The following is an 18,095-nucleotide window of genomic DNA, read 5'->3' as shown; positions in this document are numbered from 1 at the left end:
ACACTTTTTTTCATCACTGGGATTTATTATTTTAATTGAAGCCATTGAACAACTGAAAAAGACTTTTTTAGCTTTCTTTTATTTAATTATTTTTCAAGTACAGTTTTCGGTCTTTTACTCCCATCCCAGCCCACCTCCCCCTGTGCTCCCCACCTCCCTCCCATTTCCAGCCCCCTTTAGTTGTTTTAGCTTTTAACAATGTTCTACAAATAGAGACAAACTCAGACTAGAACCAATTCATCTGAAAACAGGTGAGACAGAGTATAATTTTGCCAAGGATGAATCTCCCTGCTTTCTAAAAGTCTAAATTAATAGAGAGTATAACTAATTAGGAATCCTGAAAGATTTAAAAGGTTCATTGCATCTGGATTTTCAAGTGAAGGAAACATAAAAGCAATGACAATGGAAAAGCAGTTCTTAGCAGGAGATGACTATTACCCCAAACTTTTTTCAAGAAGTTTTCACTGATCACCTCTCTTCAAACAGTAAGAGATGAGTATAATGCACAAGGGCTCTAAATATTTACTTTGTAAATTGTGGGTGATAATATAATCAGAAACATTTAATATTTGACCTGTCATTCTCAGTAAAACTCATCTACTGCATTGACATAACATGAAGTTAAAGTGACTGTTTCCCCATAGGCAATATCTTTATAGTTACTTGCAAATATGCCTTTTAATTTTTAGGGGGAATTATGCAGCCAAAGATACCATTGGCCTGGTTGATAAAAGCACACATTTAAATCTCCAGTGCAATTCTTGGAGCCTCAGTTTTGCATCAGCAGAAGGGAGGTGGTCAAAGCTGTTGAGAATGTAGAAGTGGCTACTCTTCAGTGATAACTTTCACTGCCCTGTGGATGCAAGGGACACAGAGGAACTGCCCAGAAAACAGAGCCAGGGATTATGGTAGACAATGAGAAAGACTATTTCTCCCTCAGAGTAGAACTAGAAGCTTCTGGATAAACTCACAAAATAAATTATAGTACTGTGAAAATAGACATTTACTTCTATTTCTGCCCAACAAAATATGAAATTTTTTGCGGACAATGAATGCCAGGTGTTTATCCTTTTTTTCCAGGTGGAGTTTTCATTGCAGTTGTTGTCTTCTTTTTAAAAAATTATTTAATTATTGTTCAAGTGCAGTTTTCTGTCTTTACTCCCATCCCAGCCCACCACCCCCGTGCTCCCCACCTCCCTCCCATTTCTACCCCCTTAGTTTTTGTCCATGTGTCCTTGGTACTTGTTCCCGTGAGTCCCTCCCCTTTTCCCCAGTAGTTCTTGTCTTCTTATCCCACCATCCTCCTCCCCACACACTGGGTAAGGATGGCTGTGGTGGAAAGCAGATTTGTTGTCCTTCAGTTCAGAGGTCTCTGGACCATGAGAAACCACATTCACGTCTAATAGAAAGAAATGTGTGGTATCCAAAAACACTGAGCTTTGAGTTGGAGGCAGAAACTGGGTGAGACTATGTTAAGCTGTATACTCTGTAGTCACATTATTAAAAAAGATCTATAATATATTGTTAAATAAAAACAGTAGGTCATAAAACAGCATATATAGCCTGACTCCATTTTTATGAAAAACATAGAATATGTATGTGGAGATTAAAATAACTAATATATACTTAGGATTGACTCTGCAACAGATATTGAGTTAAGGGTTTTATTAGCTTTGTCTCACTTATTTATGCTATTAATGTTATCACACATTTGAAGATAGACGCAATGACTCTTAAAAACTAAGTTTTGTGCACAAAAGCACAAGATTGATCACTTAGTGGCAGAGTTGATATTGAAAGTAAAATTAATTTAATGAAAAAACCCATTCTTTTAAACACCTCACTAATGCACATGTGCATTATGAGTATAGAAATATAAGAAGTAAACCTCAGAGAATGCACAGCATCATGTTTATTTGTGGAATAATATACGCTCTAAAAGAATCAGTATAATTTAGTACAAGATTCAGAATTGTAAGTTTAAGCACAGTTTACTATATCTTACATTCACATCAACCCTATTTCCCCAGAAAGTTATTGGTGGCAAGAACTACTAGATGCAAGCATTGAAAAATGAAGGTTGAGTGAGAGGAGGGTGGAGGGTTGCAGAGGTGAATTTAGATTATGTCTCATAGAATAGTTTATTACTCATTTTGCTGCATATTAATACATCAATAATGTTACTTTGGAGTCAGTAAGAATAAAAAAGAAATTGTGCAAAAGAAATTGGCCATCTCCCTGGTCAGGTAGCTCATTTGGTTAGAGCATCATTCTAATATACCAAGGTTGTGGGTTCAATCCTCAGTCAGGGCACATATAAGAAGCAACCAATGAATGCACAGATAAGAAAAACAACAAACCTCTTTCTCTATATCTCTCTCCCCTTCTTTCTCTAAAAATCAATTAATAAAGATTTTTTAAATATTTTAAAAAGAAAGTGGCTATGCGGTGACACAAAGATCTGATTTCATTTAAAATAGTGACTCTGATCATCGGACTCTCCTATTTTAATTTTTCTGCTGATTTTTTTCCATCCCTACCTTTAGTATCAAGAAATAAAATGTGAGAGGCACCAGGTGTTTACCAGGACTTCAGCATGTTCCTGGCTCGTTTCATTTATAGCGAATGAAAGCTCAGGCAGTCCAGCCCCATTTTGCAGAAATTAAACAGGAAGGGCTGACTTTAATTGCTTTGCAAGTCTGCTGTTATTGAATGACTTGCATAGATGGGTTTGAAATTTATTGGCAAGAGGCTTGATTGTAAGAGTTTAATCTCCAGTTAACAATTCCCCCTGACTCTGCTCTGCATTCAGCAAGGGGCTCCCTCAGATACTAGGAAAAAGCACAGAAACCCCTTTTCTCTCAGCCTTTTCTAAGCAAAGAATGTCCCCAGAGCCAAGCTTATTTCTATATAATAGAAATGGCATTAAAAACCACTACACTCATTTAATCCAGGACATTATGTACTTGTCTGTTCAGAATAAATTTTCAGCCATTTTTTACTCTATTTGGGATAAGAAAAGAGCACTGAAGTCAATATACATTCACACAGACTCGTAGCCAAGATGAGATTGCTGAGAAAAGGTAACAGGAAAATATTTGAGAGAAATATCTAGGAATATTCCATAGACATGGCACACACAAGAATGGACATTAGTATCCAGAGCACACACTGAAGCTAAATTGTCCAACTATGTATTCTTAAATTGTTATGAATTTTTTTAAAGGGAGATTTGGTAAAAAAAAAAAAAAGTAAATACAAGCTATAACTAGAAAATTGTAAGGACACAGAAAGGTGTTATTAATGCAATTAGAAAAAAATGAGGACACCCCTCCATACGGTAAGAGCCATTAAATTGTGAATAAAATGAATGGATTGTGAAAGAAAAGACTGAGTCTTTGACAGTCTCTTGGGTAGACCCTCTGCTTCACACTGGTGCTGTGATCGGTAATCTCATCTCAAATCTCTCTCTCAAGATTTCATAGTAAAAAGAGAAGAGTATATTTTTCTATACCCTAGTTGCGTCGTATCATAAACATTACAAAAAAAATCCCTGAAATCTGCCATTGAAAATGTGGGTGGCTCTAGAGTGTCTGGAGGTATCTGGTCTCTGTAAAGTAAATCAGGAAAGGAGAAACACAACGTATTATATAAACATCACAGTATGAATAAGACTGAAATGGAACTTTTATTCTCCTGGTCCTTTATTTTCAAATACCTTTTCCTCATATGGCTCCTTCTTGCTCTCTTGCAATTCTGTCTTTTCACTTCATATTTCAGTAATTCTTGTCCTCTCCTGCCCTCTGGTCATTGTCACTTGTACAGGCTGGCCATTGCTGGCAATAGGGTTTTTAAGTTAAAATATTTAATTATATATTTGTAAGAGTCTGTTAAAGCGTAAGACCAAAGATGGATGCCTGAAAGTCGGCACTTCTATCAGCTAGGATTCTGTCTTCAGCTAGTATTGCTGAAGCTAGGCAATCTTATCTTCAGCTCAGATTGCTTTAGATTCTACTTTAAGACACTGGTTATGACTTCTGATTTTTGATATTACTGAAACTAGAGAGAGAGATAGAGGAAGAAGAAAAGAAAGAAGGAAGGAATGATATAAGCATATGGCTGTTCACTGAAGTATTATTTGCAATATTAAAGACTGTTAAAACCCAAATACACACAGTACTGATTGAAAACGTTATAGTTCATCTAACACAATGATAGAGAGTTATAACGGGAAAGAAAGGTAATCTTTCTTTAATTAAAAAATGTGTCATTAGTGATTTTCATGTATTGTTAAGTAAAAGAGCCATGTTCAAAAGAGTGTGGCATATTTTCTTATGTAATATAAAGGAGGAAATAATATGAACATGTATGTTTATATTTAAATCAAACTAAAATATACACATGTAATATGAATAAATGGATTAGGAGGAAAGAGGGAGTAGGAGTGACAATAATGGGGATGTGCATTTTATATAGCTTGAGCTTTCTGTTTTTTAAAATATTTTATGTCATTAAAGAACAAAAATTAAATTATGAAGAATAGTAGAATAGCCATTTCTAAAAACTAAAAAATAAAACAGTTGTAAAATGGAACAACAGACTTAACTGTATATCAGGTTGGAGGTTTAACCTCACAAAAAATGAATTATTTCAAAAATTTTAAAGATTTTTATTTATTTATCTTTAGAGAGGAAGGGAAGGAGAGAAGGAAATATCAATGTACGATTGCTTCTCATGTGTCCTCCCTGGGAACTGGCCTGCAACCCAGGCATGTGCCCTGACTGGGAATCGAACTGCAATCCTTTGGTTCATAGGCCCGTGCTCAATCCACTGAGCTATACCAGCCAGGGCTATTTCAAATTTTTTAAGAAAAACATTTTTACCATATACCTATGATGTAATACTTTCAGAAGTATGCAAATGTATCACAAGTATATCTAGTAATTTATTGTTAGTTATAGCACCGGCATTTTATTTGGTAACTAAAAGAGGGATGTTGAAGGACAATGTGACTATTTAATTACATTCAATATTGATCGGAACCGAGGACAATCAGAGTACTCCTGGCATGATGGTATGGGGAGTTCTGCCAACCAGCTCCCTGGTGAGACTGGTGAGAATAATGAAAAAAAACAACAACAACAATTCAAAGCCCCTGCACATGGTCCTGAAGTTAAATGGCAAATGAAGAAATATCTATGCAAAAACATATATAAAAATTCTTTAAGAAAGGCAAGAGTCTGCAGTATTAAACCGGAACTGCTCCTTTCCCACCCACTCAGCTCCTCCAGGTTTCCAGACTGCTGCAGCAGGGAACAATCTTCCCTGGTTCCCGCAACCCTCTTCCCTCAGTTCCCAGCCAGAGGGCTCTTCCTTGGGGGAGCAGGGCTTCACATTTCTCATTATGTGCCTACTGGCCTGAGGCTCTGTTCCTATCCAATACAATAGAGAGGTAAGGGCTTCATCCAATTTACCCCACTCTTGGAACATTCTCTCTACCCTGTTCATGACAAGCCGTGAATGCTGGGGCACCAGTAGGCCTCACCTGACTCATGAGGTGGTGGTTCCTTGCTGAGACACAAATAAAAAGGACCGCAGGCTACTAGACCCCATCAGCCAGTGTTCAGCTCTTGGAGTGGGGATGTCACTCAAGAGAAATGTACCACTATCTCTACCCTCCACTCCTGAGTCCTGGCTTAGAAATGTTGCCAGTGTCCAGGTTACAGGATGAGGAAAGCAGGCTGTAAAACAGACAGCTCCTAATCTCTTTGCAAAGCAACTGATTTCATTGCTAATAGACCTTGGATATGTCTAAGCCTAAGGGTGCTCAAGAATATTGGAGATGGAGAGGAAAGCAAATTGTGAGATTTGTGGACCTACCAAGATATCATAAGAGTATAGTTTGCAGGCAAGAACTAGGGAATAAGACGGCTGGGAGTTAACCTCTTGGGGTCAGAACAAACATCAAGCACTCTCCCCAGAAACTGTTCCTTCACAAGAGCCACAGATTAATTGGATTATTTATAGAGAAATTAATGACATAGGGCATTGTTGAAAATAACGAACAGTTTGGTAGCAAATTTTAACAGTGAGGTGTGATCAGAGAAACAGTGGAAGAGAACCCTACTGGTATCACAGTCTTGCCAGGGTACTGGGGCACACCTAAATCTGCTCCTCCCGAAAGAGCACCATTCCAAGGTTTAACTCTATTGGGGGTGGAAAACAGACTTCTCTAACCTACTCCAGCCATGTGTGAAATACTACTGTAATAGTATAAGCAACACAAATAAAGTAAAAAATTAAAAATTAAAAATAAAAATAAATGCCAAAAGGCAGTAGGATAATATATTTAAGTGCTCAAAATTAAAAAAAACTTTTAAAATAAGAGATTTAAACCCGATAGTATTAATTATTCCTTTAAATGTATGTTGTTTAAACAATACAATTTTAAGACAGATTTTTGTCTGGATAAAAGAACACGACCCAGATCTACACTGACACAAGTAACACATTTTAAATAGAAAAACACGATGCTTAAAATGAAAGGAGTAGAAAATATATACCATATTAACACTAGTAAAAATTTAAATAGCTATATTAATATTAACATATTAATATTTATGCACCTATAAACACATGAAGCAAAACTTGATAGGACTACGAGGAGAAATAAACATTTATTCAATTTCTTTTGAGATTTAAATCTTTCAATCAATATATTTGTTTCATAACAGGTAGACAAATTTAGCAAGGTATAGATATCTTGAACAATGCATCAGCCAACTTGACCTGACCAACATTTATAGGTCACCATGCATAATTATAGCAAAATATTCTTCTCAGGTACATACAAAACATTTAAAGACCATATTCTGGGTCATAAAATATGGCAATAAATTTAATGTTTCAAGTAATACCACATATATTATCAGCACACAATGCAATTAAATAAGAGTCACTAACAGCTGTCTAGAATATCTCCAAATGTTTGGAAACTAAAGAAAATATTTCATCTCTGTGCTTCAAAAAAGAAATAAAAAGAAAAATACAAAATGTTTTTTTTAACTGAATGAAAATAAAACCACAAAAACCAAAAGTCTCACAATGTATTGACAGAGATATGGAATTAACTCAATGACAGAGCAGAAAAAGTAGGAAGCGCAACAGTTGTATAAAATAAGCACCTACATGAGAACATACATTTACGTACATATGAGATGTTGCTGGAAGGATATATAGGAAACAGCTATTTTTATTTGGAGAGTGGAAATATGGCCCCTAGAAACAAAACTAACTTTTCATCGATTCCATTTTATATTGCAAGGAACTCCACATGTTACTTCAAAGTCTCATAGTGTGCAGAAGTTTATTAATTCAACACTCAACAGTTTACATGTGATTTGATTTCTTGGGTTTGTCTTTTGATGTACTTATCTTTGCATGTATTTATGCTTCAGGAAGAACTATGAAATATAAAATGATTATCTTAAAATGGTAAGAATTGAAAGTGATGTATTTGGTATTATAAATCAATATAATATTTCCTTTAAAAAAAGATGTGGACAAATGGTTTTTAGTATAAGCTCTGTTCAATTTTTTGTGTTTTTAAATGTCTTTCTTGGTAAATGTGCACTTCAGAATTATAAATTATAAACCATAAACCAAAATTCTGTTGTGACCTTGTATAATAGGTGTTTCTTCTAGCATATAACTGACAGTGCGTATGCACCACAATATTTTTAAGCAATTTGCAAATATGTGATAAATATAGCAATTCCTCTGTTGAAATATGTGAACGTAGGCAGAGATGATATTGTAACATTTGACATGCACCTCATCTCGTAATATTATAAATTTTAACTTAGTATATGTTTAATACAGAGAAAAATGAAGCTAGAGAACACAGTTAAAACAGTTTTCCTCTACCAAGAGTTAATCAACCCCTTTCATTTTATAAGCTCTTCATGTTTTCTTCAAAATTTATTGCTTCCCTGGACTAATTAATGACCCTCTTAACAATATTCCAAAATAGAATGTTCTCTTCCAAACTACTTGAACTCTCTTTCCACTTAGCTAAAAACGCTATTGCAATTGCCTTTGGGTGAACAGCCAGGACCTGAGACTTAGCTCAGAGTGTGTTACACTGCACTACTGTATTTTGTTCCTGCAATCAGTACTAATATGCCCACTGTATTGTTTTAATTTATAAAAATTATTTAATTTTAAATCAAAATATGTTATGAATTTTATAGAATGGTTAATCCATTTAACCAATATTATAGACTTTTAAAATTTATTTACTTATTTATGTTAAGAGTTTACTTATTTATTTTTAGAGAGAGGGGAAGGGAGGAAGAAAAAAGAGGAAAGAAACATCAATGTGTGGTTGCCTCTTGAATGCCCCCAGCCAGGGACCTGGCCCACAACCCAGGCATGTGCCCTGACTGGGAATCCAACCAGCGACCCCTTGGTTCACAGGCCTGTGCTCAATCCACTGTGCTACACCATCCGGGGCACTATATCATTATTTTTTAAAGAAAGATTACCAAGACTTTAAAAGTCCCTTCTCATGCTCTATCCCAAATATTAACTTCCCAAACTAATCAATATTTTGTCTGTAACGATAGATTACTTTGCTTTCAAATTTTATGTAAATTGAATCACATGGAATATACTCTGTACTTGAGACACGTTCCCCATACATAGCGAGTGACAACACTGAACACACATGTATTCCTTGAAGTTTCATGTTCACAGACAGCTGGCTGATCATCACAGATTTGTGGTTACTTTCTATTTTGTGGAGTTGTCTAACTGAAGACTGTATCATTACCCAATCCCCTTTGGGTTTTGACAAATACTATGTGAACAAAAGGGATGTGCTTCACTTTTTGTCTGAGGCAGTTAACACAAAGATAAGCACACTTTCTTCTCTCATCTTGCATTTGGATCCTGACACTTAAGACAACTACAAGAACTAGTAGTGGTGCAATCATAAGATGAAAGTAGGCTGAGTCCCTGAAGGGCCTCTCAGGCAGTAGCTCCCCATTGCTGTGGGATAACTTCTCAGACTTTAATAGAGTGAAAAATAAGCATCTATTTGTTTTAACCATTTCATATTTTGCATTTTTTGGTATAACAGCTGGTATTGTTTTAACTAATACAAGTCTCTTTCCATTCCAATCAAATATGCTTTAACTTTTTTTTAAAGCAAAAATGGCCCCTGTACATTGGTAAATGCAAACAGTTGTGTGGAGGAAACTGGAGAGGTCATTATTTAAAACCTATCATTAGAAGCGTTACAGGGTTTGTTCTAACCACTCAAAGACAGGGCAGACAAGCAGTTAAATAACTTCCCAAGGCCATTTGGGTCTTAAAAAGGAAAGCAAGAATCAAACCAGTTCAAATGCATATGCTCTTAACTGCAAGGTATTGCCTTATTTACCCCATTTCTTTGCAATTCTTGGGGAAGACCCTCTTTATAAAGAGCCATAGAGATATAAAACAAAACAAAACAATTTACAGCCCTGGCTGGTGTAGCTCAGTGGATTGAGTTCAAGCCTGCAAACCAAAGGGCTGCAGGTTGGATTCCCAGTCAGGGCACATGCCTGGGTTGCGGACTTGGTCCGCAATAGGGGACGCACGAAAAGCAACTACACATGGATGTTTCTCTGCTTTTCTCTCTTCCTTCTCCTCTCCCTAAAAATAATTAAAATATTAAAAACAATTTATTGATTTAAATTAAGCAATTTAGGTAATATCACTTTTAATTTAACCACAGACATAAAATCCCAGATTATCTTTACAAGCTTTCTTTGCTTTCAGAGCACAGCTTGGTTTTATCATTTGAAAGATGTCTTGGGGAATGAGTAACCAAATATAATACGTTTCAAATGACCATAATTGTTATTCAAGTTGTCAGTGCAGGATATGAAAACTCCCAGATTTCCCGCAGTGTTTTACCACTTGGAAAGCGTTGACTAGAGCACATGAGGATGAAAACCATGCAGTGCAGTGCTGTTAGGAATACAAGGCGGCATTGATCATCTGGAATTACATTTTATCCACCGTAGAATTGGTTGGGATAGGGGAGAGGTGAGTGGGCTAGTAATATAGGTGTTGAAAAGTGTTAGTCATGTTCTTGGCATTTCAAAGTTTTTTTTCCCCCAAAACTACAAGTGCAGCTAAAAAGTACAGTATTACAGATATGCAAAGACTGATTCATTAACAAAACACTCTCACCTTTACCCAGAACTGAGCAACTTTTATTCCTCTTCTTATTAATATGTGAGAAATGACTGTAAGTGAGGTGACTACATTTTATTTTTTAGGTTCATATAGATGATCATTGTACTTTTCAAACGAGTTATGAACAGAAAGAAATAATTTGCTGAGATTTGCAGTAGGTATTTGAATTTGACCAATGCTATTTAACACAAAAAAGCTTTGTAAAAATATCTTTGATATAGACATTAGGAGTAACAGCACATTTATTTTTAAATATTTTATTATGGAAAATTTTAAACACAATCAAGAGCAGATAGACATTATAATAAACTTTCTCACGTTCATTGCCTGGCTTCAGATATTATTACTACTTACCAATCACGTTTCACCTATCCTCTCCCCAAATTTGTTTATGCGTGTACACATACAAAATTGCATATATATATGCAATTAATAAGTAATATTAAAGAATATCTGTTATTTTGTTAGGTGTTATAGAGATGTTATACAAGATATGTACATATATGTCTTCATATAAGTGTGTATATATAATATGCAGATATATATGTACCTGACTTATATAACATCTCCATAACACCTAATAAAATAACAGATATTCTTTAATATTACTTAATCCATATTCAAATTTTCCTGTTTCACACCAAACTCTTTTTTTCTGTTACTTTACTATTGTTTTTATCAAGAAGCAAAAAACTCTATGGAATGTGTTTACAAATAATGCTCTTTATCCTCTTAACACTCCCTTTCGACTTTTTCATTCTTTTTTTTTCAATGGAGAGATGTAAACATGCATATTATTTAAAGGAAACAGACAAAGTTTATACCGAAATATTTGAAAGATTATAGACTGCAAAAATTCTACATTGAATTTTTTCAAAGCATTGAAGACTATAGGTTCTTTGCTGACACCTTCAATATAATGCTCCCATCTCTTTTCATTTACACTGAAAATATTTATATTCCTATCTATAAACATATTGGTAAAAATCCTTTTATTTGTTGTTAATTAAGGTATTTCATAAGCATGGGGCTTTCTTTCTTTCTCTATTTTACCTATGCTTTTATTAAGAATGAAGTGGAGTGAAAGGCCTTTGTGGAGAAGACCTGAATTCAGAATAGCTAAACGGTGCATGTTAGGGATAATGATTATTTTAATTTTAATAGCTGTATTGAGATAGAATTCACATACCATAAAATTCACACAGTTAAAGTCTATAACTCAGTGAGCGGTTTTGGTAAGTGTGTTGCTGTGTGCAACTATCACAATAGTCATTGTCAGAACATTCTCATTACCTCAGAAAACTAAATGAAGTTTTCTCACCACCCCTTCCCTTTATTCCGCTCCCTAGCCCTGAGCAACCACTAATCTACATTTTGTTTGTACCTATTACCTTATAATGGACTTACATAAGAATAGAATGATAGAAAATGAAGTCTTTTGTGTCCTCTCAGTAAGATAATGTTTCAAGATTCATCCATTTTGTAGCATATATCAACCCTTTATTCCTTTTTTATGGTAGAATAATATTCTACCACATTTCATTTATCCATTCATTTATTCATTCGTTCAGGACATTTGACATATTTTCATTTTCCTTTGTCTCAAGGTATCTTTTGATTTCTTCCTTGATCTCCTTACTAACTATCTCACTGTTTAGTAGCATGTTATTTAGCATCCATGTGTTTTGTGTGTTTTTCAGGTTTCCTATTATAATTGACTTCTAGTTTCATACTGTTTTGTTTGGAGAAGATGATTGATATAATTTAAATCTTCTTGAGACATATTTGTGGCCTAACATGTGATCTGTTTTAGAAAATGCCCCATGTGCCCTTGAAAACAATGTATATTCTGCTGCTTTGGAATGTGATGCTCTAAAAATATCAATTAAACACCTCTAGTTTAATATGTCATATAAGGCCACTGTTTCCTTGTAATTTTCCGTCTGGATGATCTATCCATTTGATGACAATGGGATGTGAAAGTCCCCTACAATTACTGTATTACTGTTGACTTCACCATTCATGTCTTTCAATGTTTGCTTTATAAATTCATGTGCTCCTATGTTGGGTGTGTAAATGTTTATGAGGGTTAGAACCTCCTGTTGGATTGATCCCTTTATCATTACGTACTATCCTTTTTTGGTTTCTCGTTATAGCCTACACCAAAGTAGTTCTGGAGACCAAGAAGGCAGTGTTTCAGAATAGAACTGCCTGGACATAACGTTAGCCTCTTAAAGTCACTTATATTAAGGGAAGAATGTTGTGCTTATATCACTGTTTATATCTGAATTTTTGAAGACATATCATGGCCTCTGTCCTGAGTAATCTATAGAGTTTAGCCTCTCTGTGGTTTGGGAACTGTTGACAGTTTTATTTTCTAAATCTAATGCCACCATTTCCTTATTTTCACTTTTGTTGGTGTCCTTAGAACATACAGATTTGATCTCATTTTGTCAGGAGACGAAGACATACCCTGTGAGTTGTCTGTCTGCTGTATGCAGATACATCCGGAATATCCAGGACATCCTTGCTGTAAACCACATGTGGATCGGGGCAGAACAGGGCCTAACACTGCTTCCAGCCTCTTGAACCTAATGCCCTTAAACCTTTTACTCTAGCTACTCCATTGCTCTTGCAGCCCAGGAACTTCTTGGGATTGTTAGTTATTAACTCCTGGAAAATGGACTTGCCTTCCATTGTAAACTTCTTGGAATACTCCTCAGTGTCCTTCACTCCCCATTCCACATCTTCCTATTTTATTTTCTCTCTGAATTTTCTGAATGGAGAATGTCCCTGGATCACTTCATATCTCAGACAGCCAAGTCCCCACCAGTCAGAACGGAATGTATAGTTTTCATTTTTGTTAACTTTAGGAGTCATGTAGCTGACTGTTCCAACTTGTCCTCAAATTGTCTCTACTTCATGGGATCTCCATGGCTAACCCAAAATCTGAAATCCAGATTTTTTTTCTGGATCATGGAGGAGATATTCTTAGGCTTTAATTCCCTGTACACAACCCTTTCTGTAGGCCCTCCAAGCCACAGCACAATCTGCAGCATAGACAAGAGCTCTCTGCTCGTCACACCTGGGGATGTCCATGATGTGGATGTGGGACCTCAAGTCCCTCCATTCATGGTGGTTAGCACCAAGCACAGGGAATCTGGTTTTCTAAGTGTAGCGTAAACAAGCACAGATCTACTGTGCTCTTTACCCTAGGATCCTTTTCTCACTTAGTGCCATGACTTCACCTTTTCTCCTCTTTATTCTTTCTTTTTCTTTTTAGCTTTTAACAGGCATAGATTTTTCTTGTAGCTCCTACTCGAATCTTCTCCAAATTTGCCTTTCTTAGAGTCTGTGTAAGGTCTACGTGTTTTCTTTGTTATGATCACCTTTCCAGCCATTTCCACTGTAAAAATTGAGGAAAATAGGCTTTCTTGGTATTCTTCAAATGATTCTTCACTTAAATGGCTATGGGCAGCTCTCTTGCATTCCTCAAGGACTTCTGTGGAAGAATTGTCCTTCAGTCTCGATCTGCATTCTCTCACAGTACATGGAAATAAGTGTGGTTATTTATTAACCCCACGAAGGGGCTTCGATCCTCTCATTAATGAAGAATGTGTCTAATAGCCCACAATTTCTTTGGTTCTCACAAGCGACCACTTCACATTCTGACACCATACCCAGGAATTCAATACACTGCCTCAGATAGCGTTTTTTTTTTTTGGGGGGGTGGTTCTTGCTTGCTTGTTTGTTTGTTTGTTTAAATCACTTAATTGCCTGAAGAGAAGTTGTCCTAGTTGCTGCTTGTCACAAAGACTGCCATCATCTTTCTCTTGACACTCTTTCCTCAGCAATGAGTTGGCCACGAGGTGTTCCAGCTCCACAGACCAACACCACCATGGAGCCAAGGCCGCCACGTGTGCCACTGCTGCCGGGGCCCCCCAGGGCCTCCTGTGAGGACCGGGTCAGAGGTGCCAGCAGCCCAGCCTCCAGGGCTCTCTGTGGTCACTGCCTCTAATCTGTGTCTCAGGCTCTGAGCCCCATGACCATGTGCCACAGACGATGGCACCTGAGCACTCCCCTCTACATCAGATATTTTTAATATTATTAATAGTACCATGAAACAAGTGACTAAGAGAAATTGGATATTTTCATAGTATTCTTATATGGGACTCTGCCAGCTTTTTGGATTGCAAATATGAACTATTTTCCTGCTTATTTGGGGAAATTTTGTCTCCTGATCTGAAGTAAACTATAATCTTTTACAATAATCCTTTTCTTAATATTTATCTGTGTTTCAGTGTTCAAATATGTAATCTTTGGAGTTTTAAATGCTACTTACCGTCTCTTGTCCATACAAATATTCCAACACAAAATTATCCAACAAAAACAAAATGTGGCATACGTGGTTGTTAACCATCGCTGGGAACCGCATGTGCATTCATGACTTAACTGTGGTGTGGAGTGAACTGAGGGGCATCATTCCAGTCTAATTACAGCTTGTGCTGAAGAATGACCATAAATTAAACTGAGAATTAAGCTCATATGTTAAAATGACTTTATGAGAGTGTAGATTATCTAAATCAATTTGACTTAGTTGTGCTTTCCCGGAAACCTTTGGGTGAGCCAGATACACTATAAACCAATAAATAACTTTACTGTTTTATTCAGGAAATCCTCACAGATAGATTTTTGGAATATACTAGTCTATTCATTTGGACAACTTGTCTACTGCTTATCAACTACAATTTGCTTATCGAGATACTTTCATATAATCATTCTGTCAACTGATCCTAAATACATTTTTAAAAGATGTATCACAAACTTTGCCCTACCATATAAGTTCCCCTCATTGAAAGATTTTTTTAACCGACATGAGCCCATATTAAAAAGCCCTACAAATATCTCACCACTCTGAGATATTGGTGAGATCTCCAGGTAGTGTGGGCCCTTACTGTGGTTAACTCTTAATAAATTTAATTTTACTTTCTTACTAGGTCTTCTAGCAATATTTTGGGTGAGTTCAACAGATATCTAGAGATACTTGGAAAAAACATGGAATAGGAAATCATGAAGCATAAATACAACTACTCATATTTTGTGTCCATTACTTCCTAGGCCTCAGTTTTCTCACATCTAAAGTGAGAATCAGTGCAGGCACTTTGTAAGTTTCTTTTAATTAAATTTCAATGCATCTATCTATGATAAGGGACAAGAAATATTCATGATCAGTCTCACTACATTGATTTTAGGAATACTTGTAACATTTAGCATTTTTATTCTTTTTTTAATTGTTTTTATTTATTTATCTTTAGAAGGGAAGGGAAGGAGAGAGGGAGAGAAATATCAATGTTGCTTCTGGTGCGTCCCCTGCTGGAAACTGGCCCCTGCTGGGAACTGGCCTGCAACCCAGGCATGTGCCCTGATGGGGAATTGAACCGCAGTCTTTTGGTTTGCAGGCCTGTGCTCAATCCACTGAACTACACCAGCCAGGGCTTAATATTTTTATTCTTATGTCAATCATTTCAGTACCAAGATGTTTTGCACATATGCTGTAGACACCCTGTATGTTCATAAGCTAGTACACCTAATATTTCTCATGGCTCCTGCCTCACATTAGTTTTCCATTTCATGCTTAAATGGGTTTCATGTTTATGGTACACAGTTAAGTTTTTAGTCATGATATTTGCGGAGTTTATAAATTATTTTCTGCACTATTTGTATGAGTGCAACAAATATACATGATGCATTTTCTTTATTGAACTTTCCCAAAGAGAAAAATCTTTTGCCTAAGGAAAGTTCAAAACCTTAAAAAAAAATGACTGCGCCTACATACAACTATAATGGCCAGTGTAACTGGTGCTGAGTTTTTTCAGGCAAAGTGAAACTTTAAAGAATACTCTGTGATTCCTGACATCTTGATCTAATATGTATTAGGTACGTCTCTGAACACAGGTAGTCTATTTTGCTAGAATCTATAAAAATGCCTTGTGTTTTTTTCTGTAGACTCATGACTCCATTTTTCTTTTCTTCAGGCAATAAGAAATTTGCACTTTTTTATCACTCTGTGTTTGGAAATAATTTTATTGCATGTGTTAAATATTATCAAAAACAGTCATTATCCTATTCAAATTATAATTATGTGGTCAGTCAATCAGCTAAATAAGCAACTCATATTGTTCACCATGCAGATACAGTTATGTGTGAGACAAGAAATTAATAGGCACCCAGCTTAAAGAGGTAATCATCATGTCATCACATAAATAGAAACAGCAATGTAATATGACTTTGTAAGCAATATGATAGTCAAATTAAAAGGCAGAGAGGGAAATCCCAAAGAGAGTTCTGAATTAAACAGGACAATGAGACCTCATGAAGAGTACGGTGAAAAGATTAGACAGAATTTGACTAGACAAAGAAGAAAACTGAGGGCAGGGATAGGAGCATACACTGAGCCACAATTGTGGCTATACAGAAAAAAGTTGGGAATACAGTGGCTAAGTTAAATTCATTGTAATTAATGAATAAAGGCAACGGAAAGATACGAAAAGGAACACATTTTTTTTTACTAGAGTAACATAGCAATTTTGCTAAGTTTCCAATCTTATTTTTATATTACCGTGTTTTTTCTGAAGTATTATTGTAACACTAAATGTTATTCTTATTACAAAGTCATAAATGTTTATTTTGAGAACTTTAAATCATACAGACATATGTAAAGTAGAAAACATAGCTTCCCATATCTAATTTAGCAAATATATACCTACTGTTACCTCTTTGGTATATAGTATGCTGCTACACCAGAATATTTTTATACAAACTAGTTCATATAAATAAGGGTTTTGTCATTGTTAGCATTAAATAGTGTTCTGAAAGTACCTTTTCTCGCCATGCTTTGATATGATTTCTTCCAGCTTTTGTATATAAACATATGAATATTTACTAATGGGATCATGCTTGCCTGTATTTTTACTCATTCACAATATATGTAGACTTTTGCTTTCTCTGTATCAGCTGCAAGTTATTTAACTATAGCATTGCCAAATATTTAAAAGCAATTTTCTAAAATTAAAATTTAGCTATTTTTGATATTTCAATATTGTCAGTAATTCACCTGTAGGTATGAACTGTTCAATGAGACAGATTTCTAGAAGTTAAATGGCTAATGGAACGGTTACACACATTTTGAAATTTTATTTCTGTAAACAATCTATGAAAGGATTTGTTTCTATTGTGTAGCATTATTGTACATGTGTGTATGTATATATGTATGTATATGTGTATGCATTTAAATTTAATTTTTATTATCATGTCCATAAGTCATATTTTCCTTTTTGCTCAATCCCTTCATCCCCTAACCTCACCTCCCACTAGCTCTCCATCTACAAATCTGTCCCCATTTTCCTCGTTAGTTCTATTCGTTCATTAGATTTCACATTGAGTGAAATCACATGGTATTTGTCTGTGTCTGACTGGCTTATTACATTTACTATAATGTTCTCCAGATCCATCCATACTGTTGCAAGTGAGAAAAATTTTCTTCCTTTTTATGGCCAAGTAAAATTCCATGGTGTAAATGTTTCATAGTTGTTTTATCCACTCATCTAATTGACAGACATGTGGGCTGCTTCCATATATAGGCAGTTGTAAATAATGCTGCTATGAACATAGGGGTGCTTATGTTCTTTCAAATTAGTATCGTGGGTTCCTTTGAATATATATCCAGAAGTGAGATTTCTAGGTCGAAGGGCAGATCCATTTTTAATTTTCTGAGGTATCTTCATACTACTTTCCATAATGGCTGCAGTAGTTTACATTCCCACCAACAGTTCACAAGAACTCCCCTT

General features: G+C 35.6%; 1 pseudogene; it reads right to left on the bottom strand.

Annotated features, from left to right (window-relative positions):
• Positions 1-12,551: 12,551 nt before the first annotated feature.
• On the bottom strand, positions 12,552-14,668 carry LOC119059726 (G protein-coupled receptor kinase 4-like; annotated as a pseudogene).
• Positions 14,669-18,095: the final 3,427 nt, after the last annotated feature.

Source organism: Artibeus jamaicensis, unplaced genomic scaffold, assembly GCF_021234435.1.
Source record: "Artibeus jamaicensis isolate MK-2021 breed Jamaican fruit bat unplaced genomic scaffold, CSHL_Jam_final contig_585, whole genome shotgun sequence".
Taxonomy (NCBI): domain Eukaryota; kingdom Metazoa; phylum Chordata; class Mammalia; order Chiroptera; family Phyllostomidae; genus Artibeus; species Artibeus jamaicensis.
The sequence above is the reverse complement of the archived record's forward strand: the minus strand, read 5'-3'. Positions and strand labels throughout refer to the sequence as shown.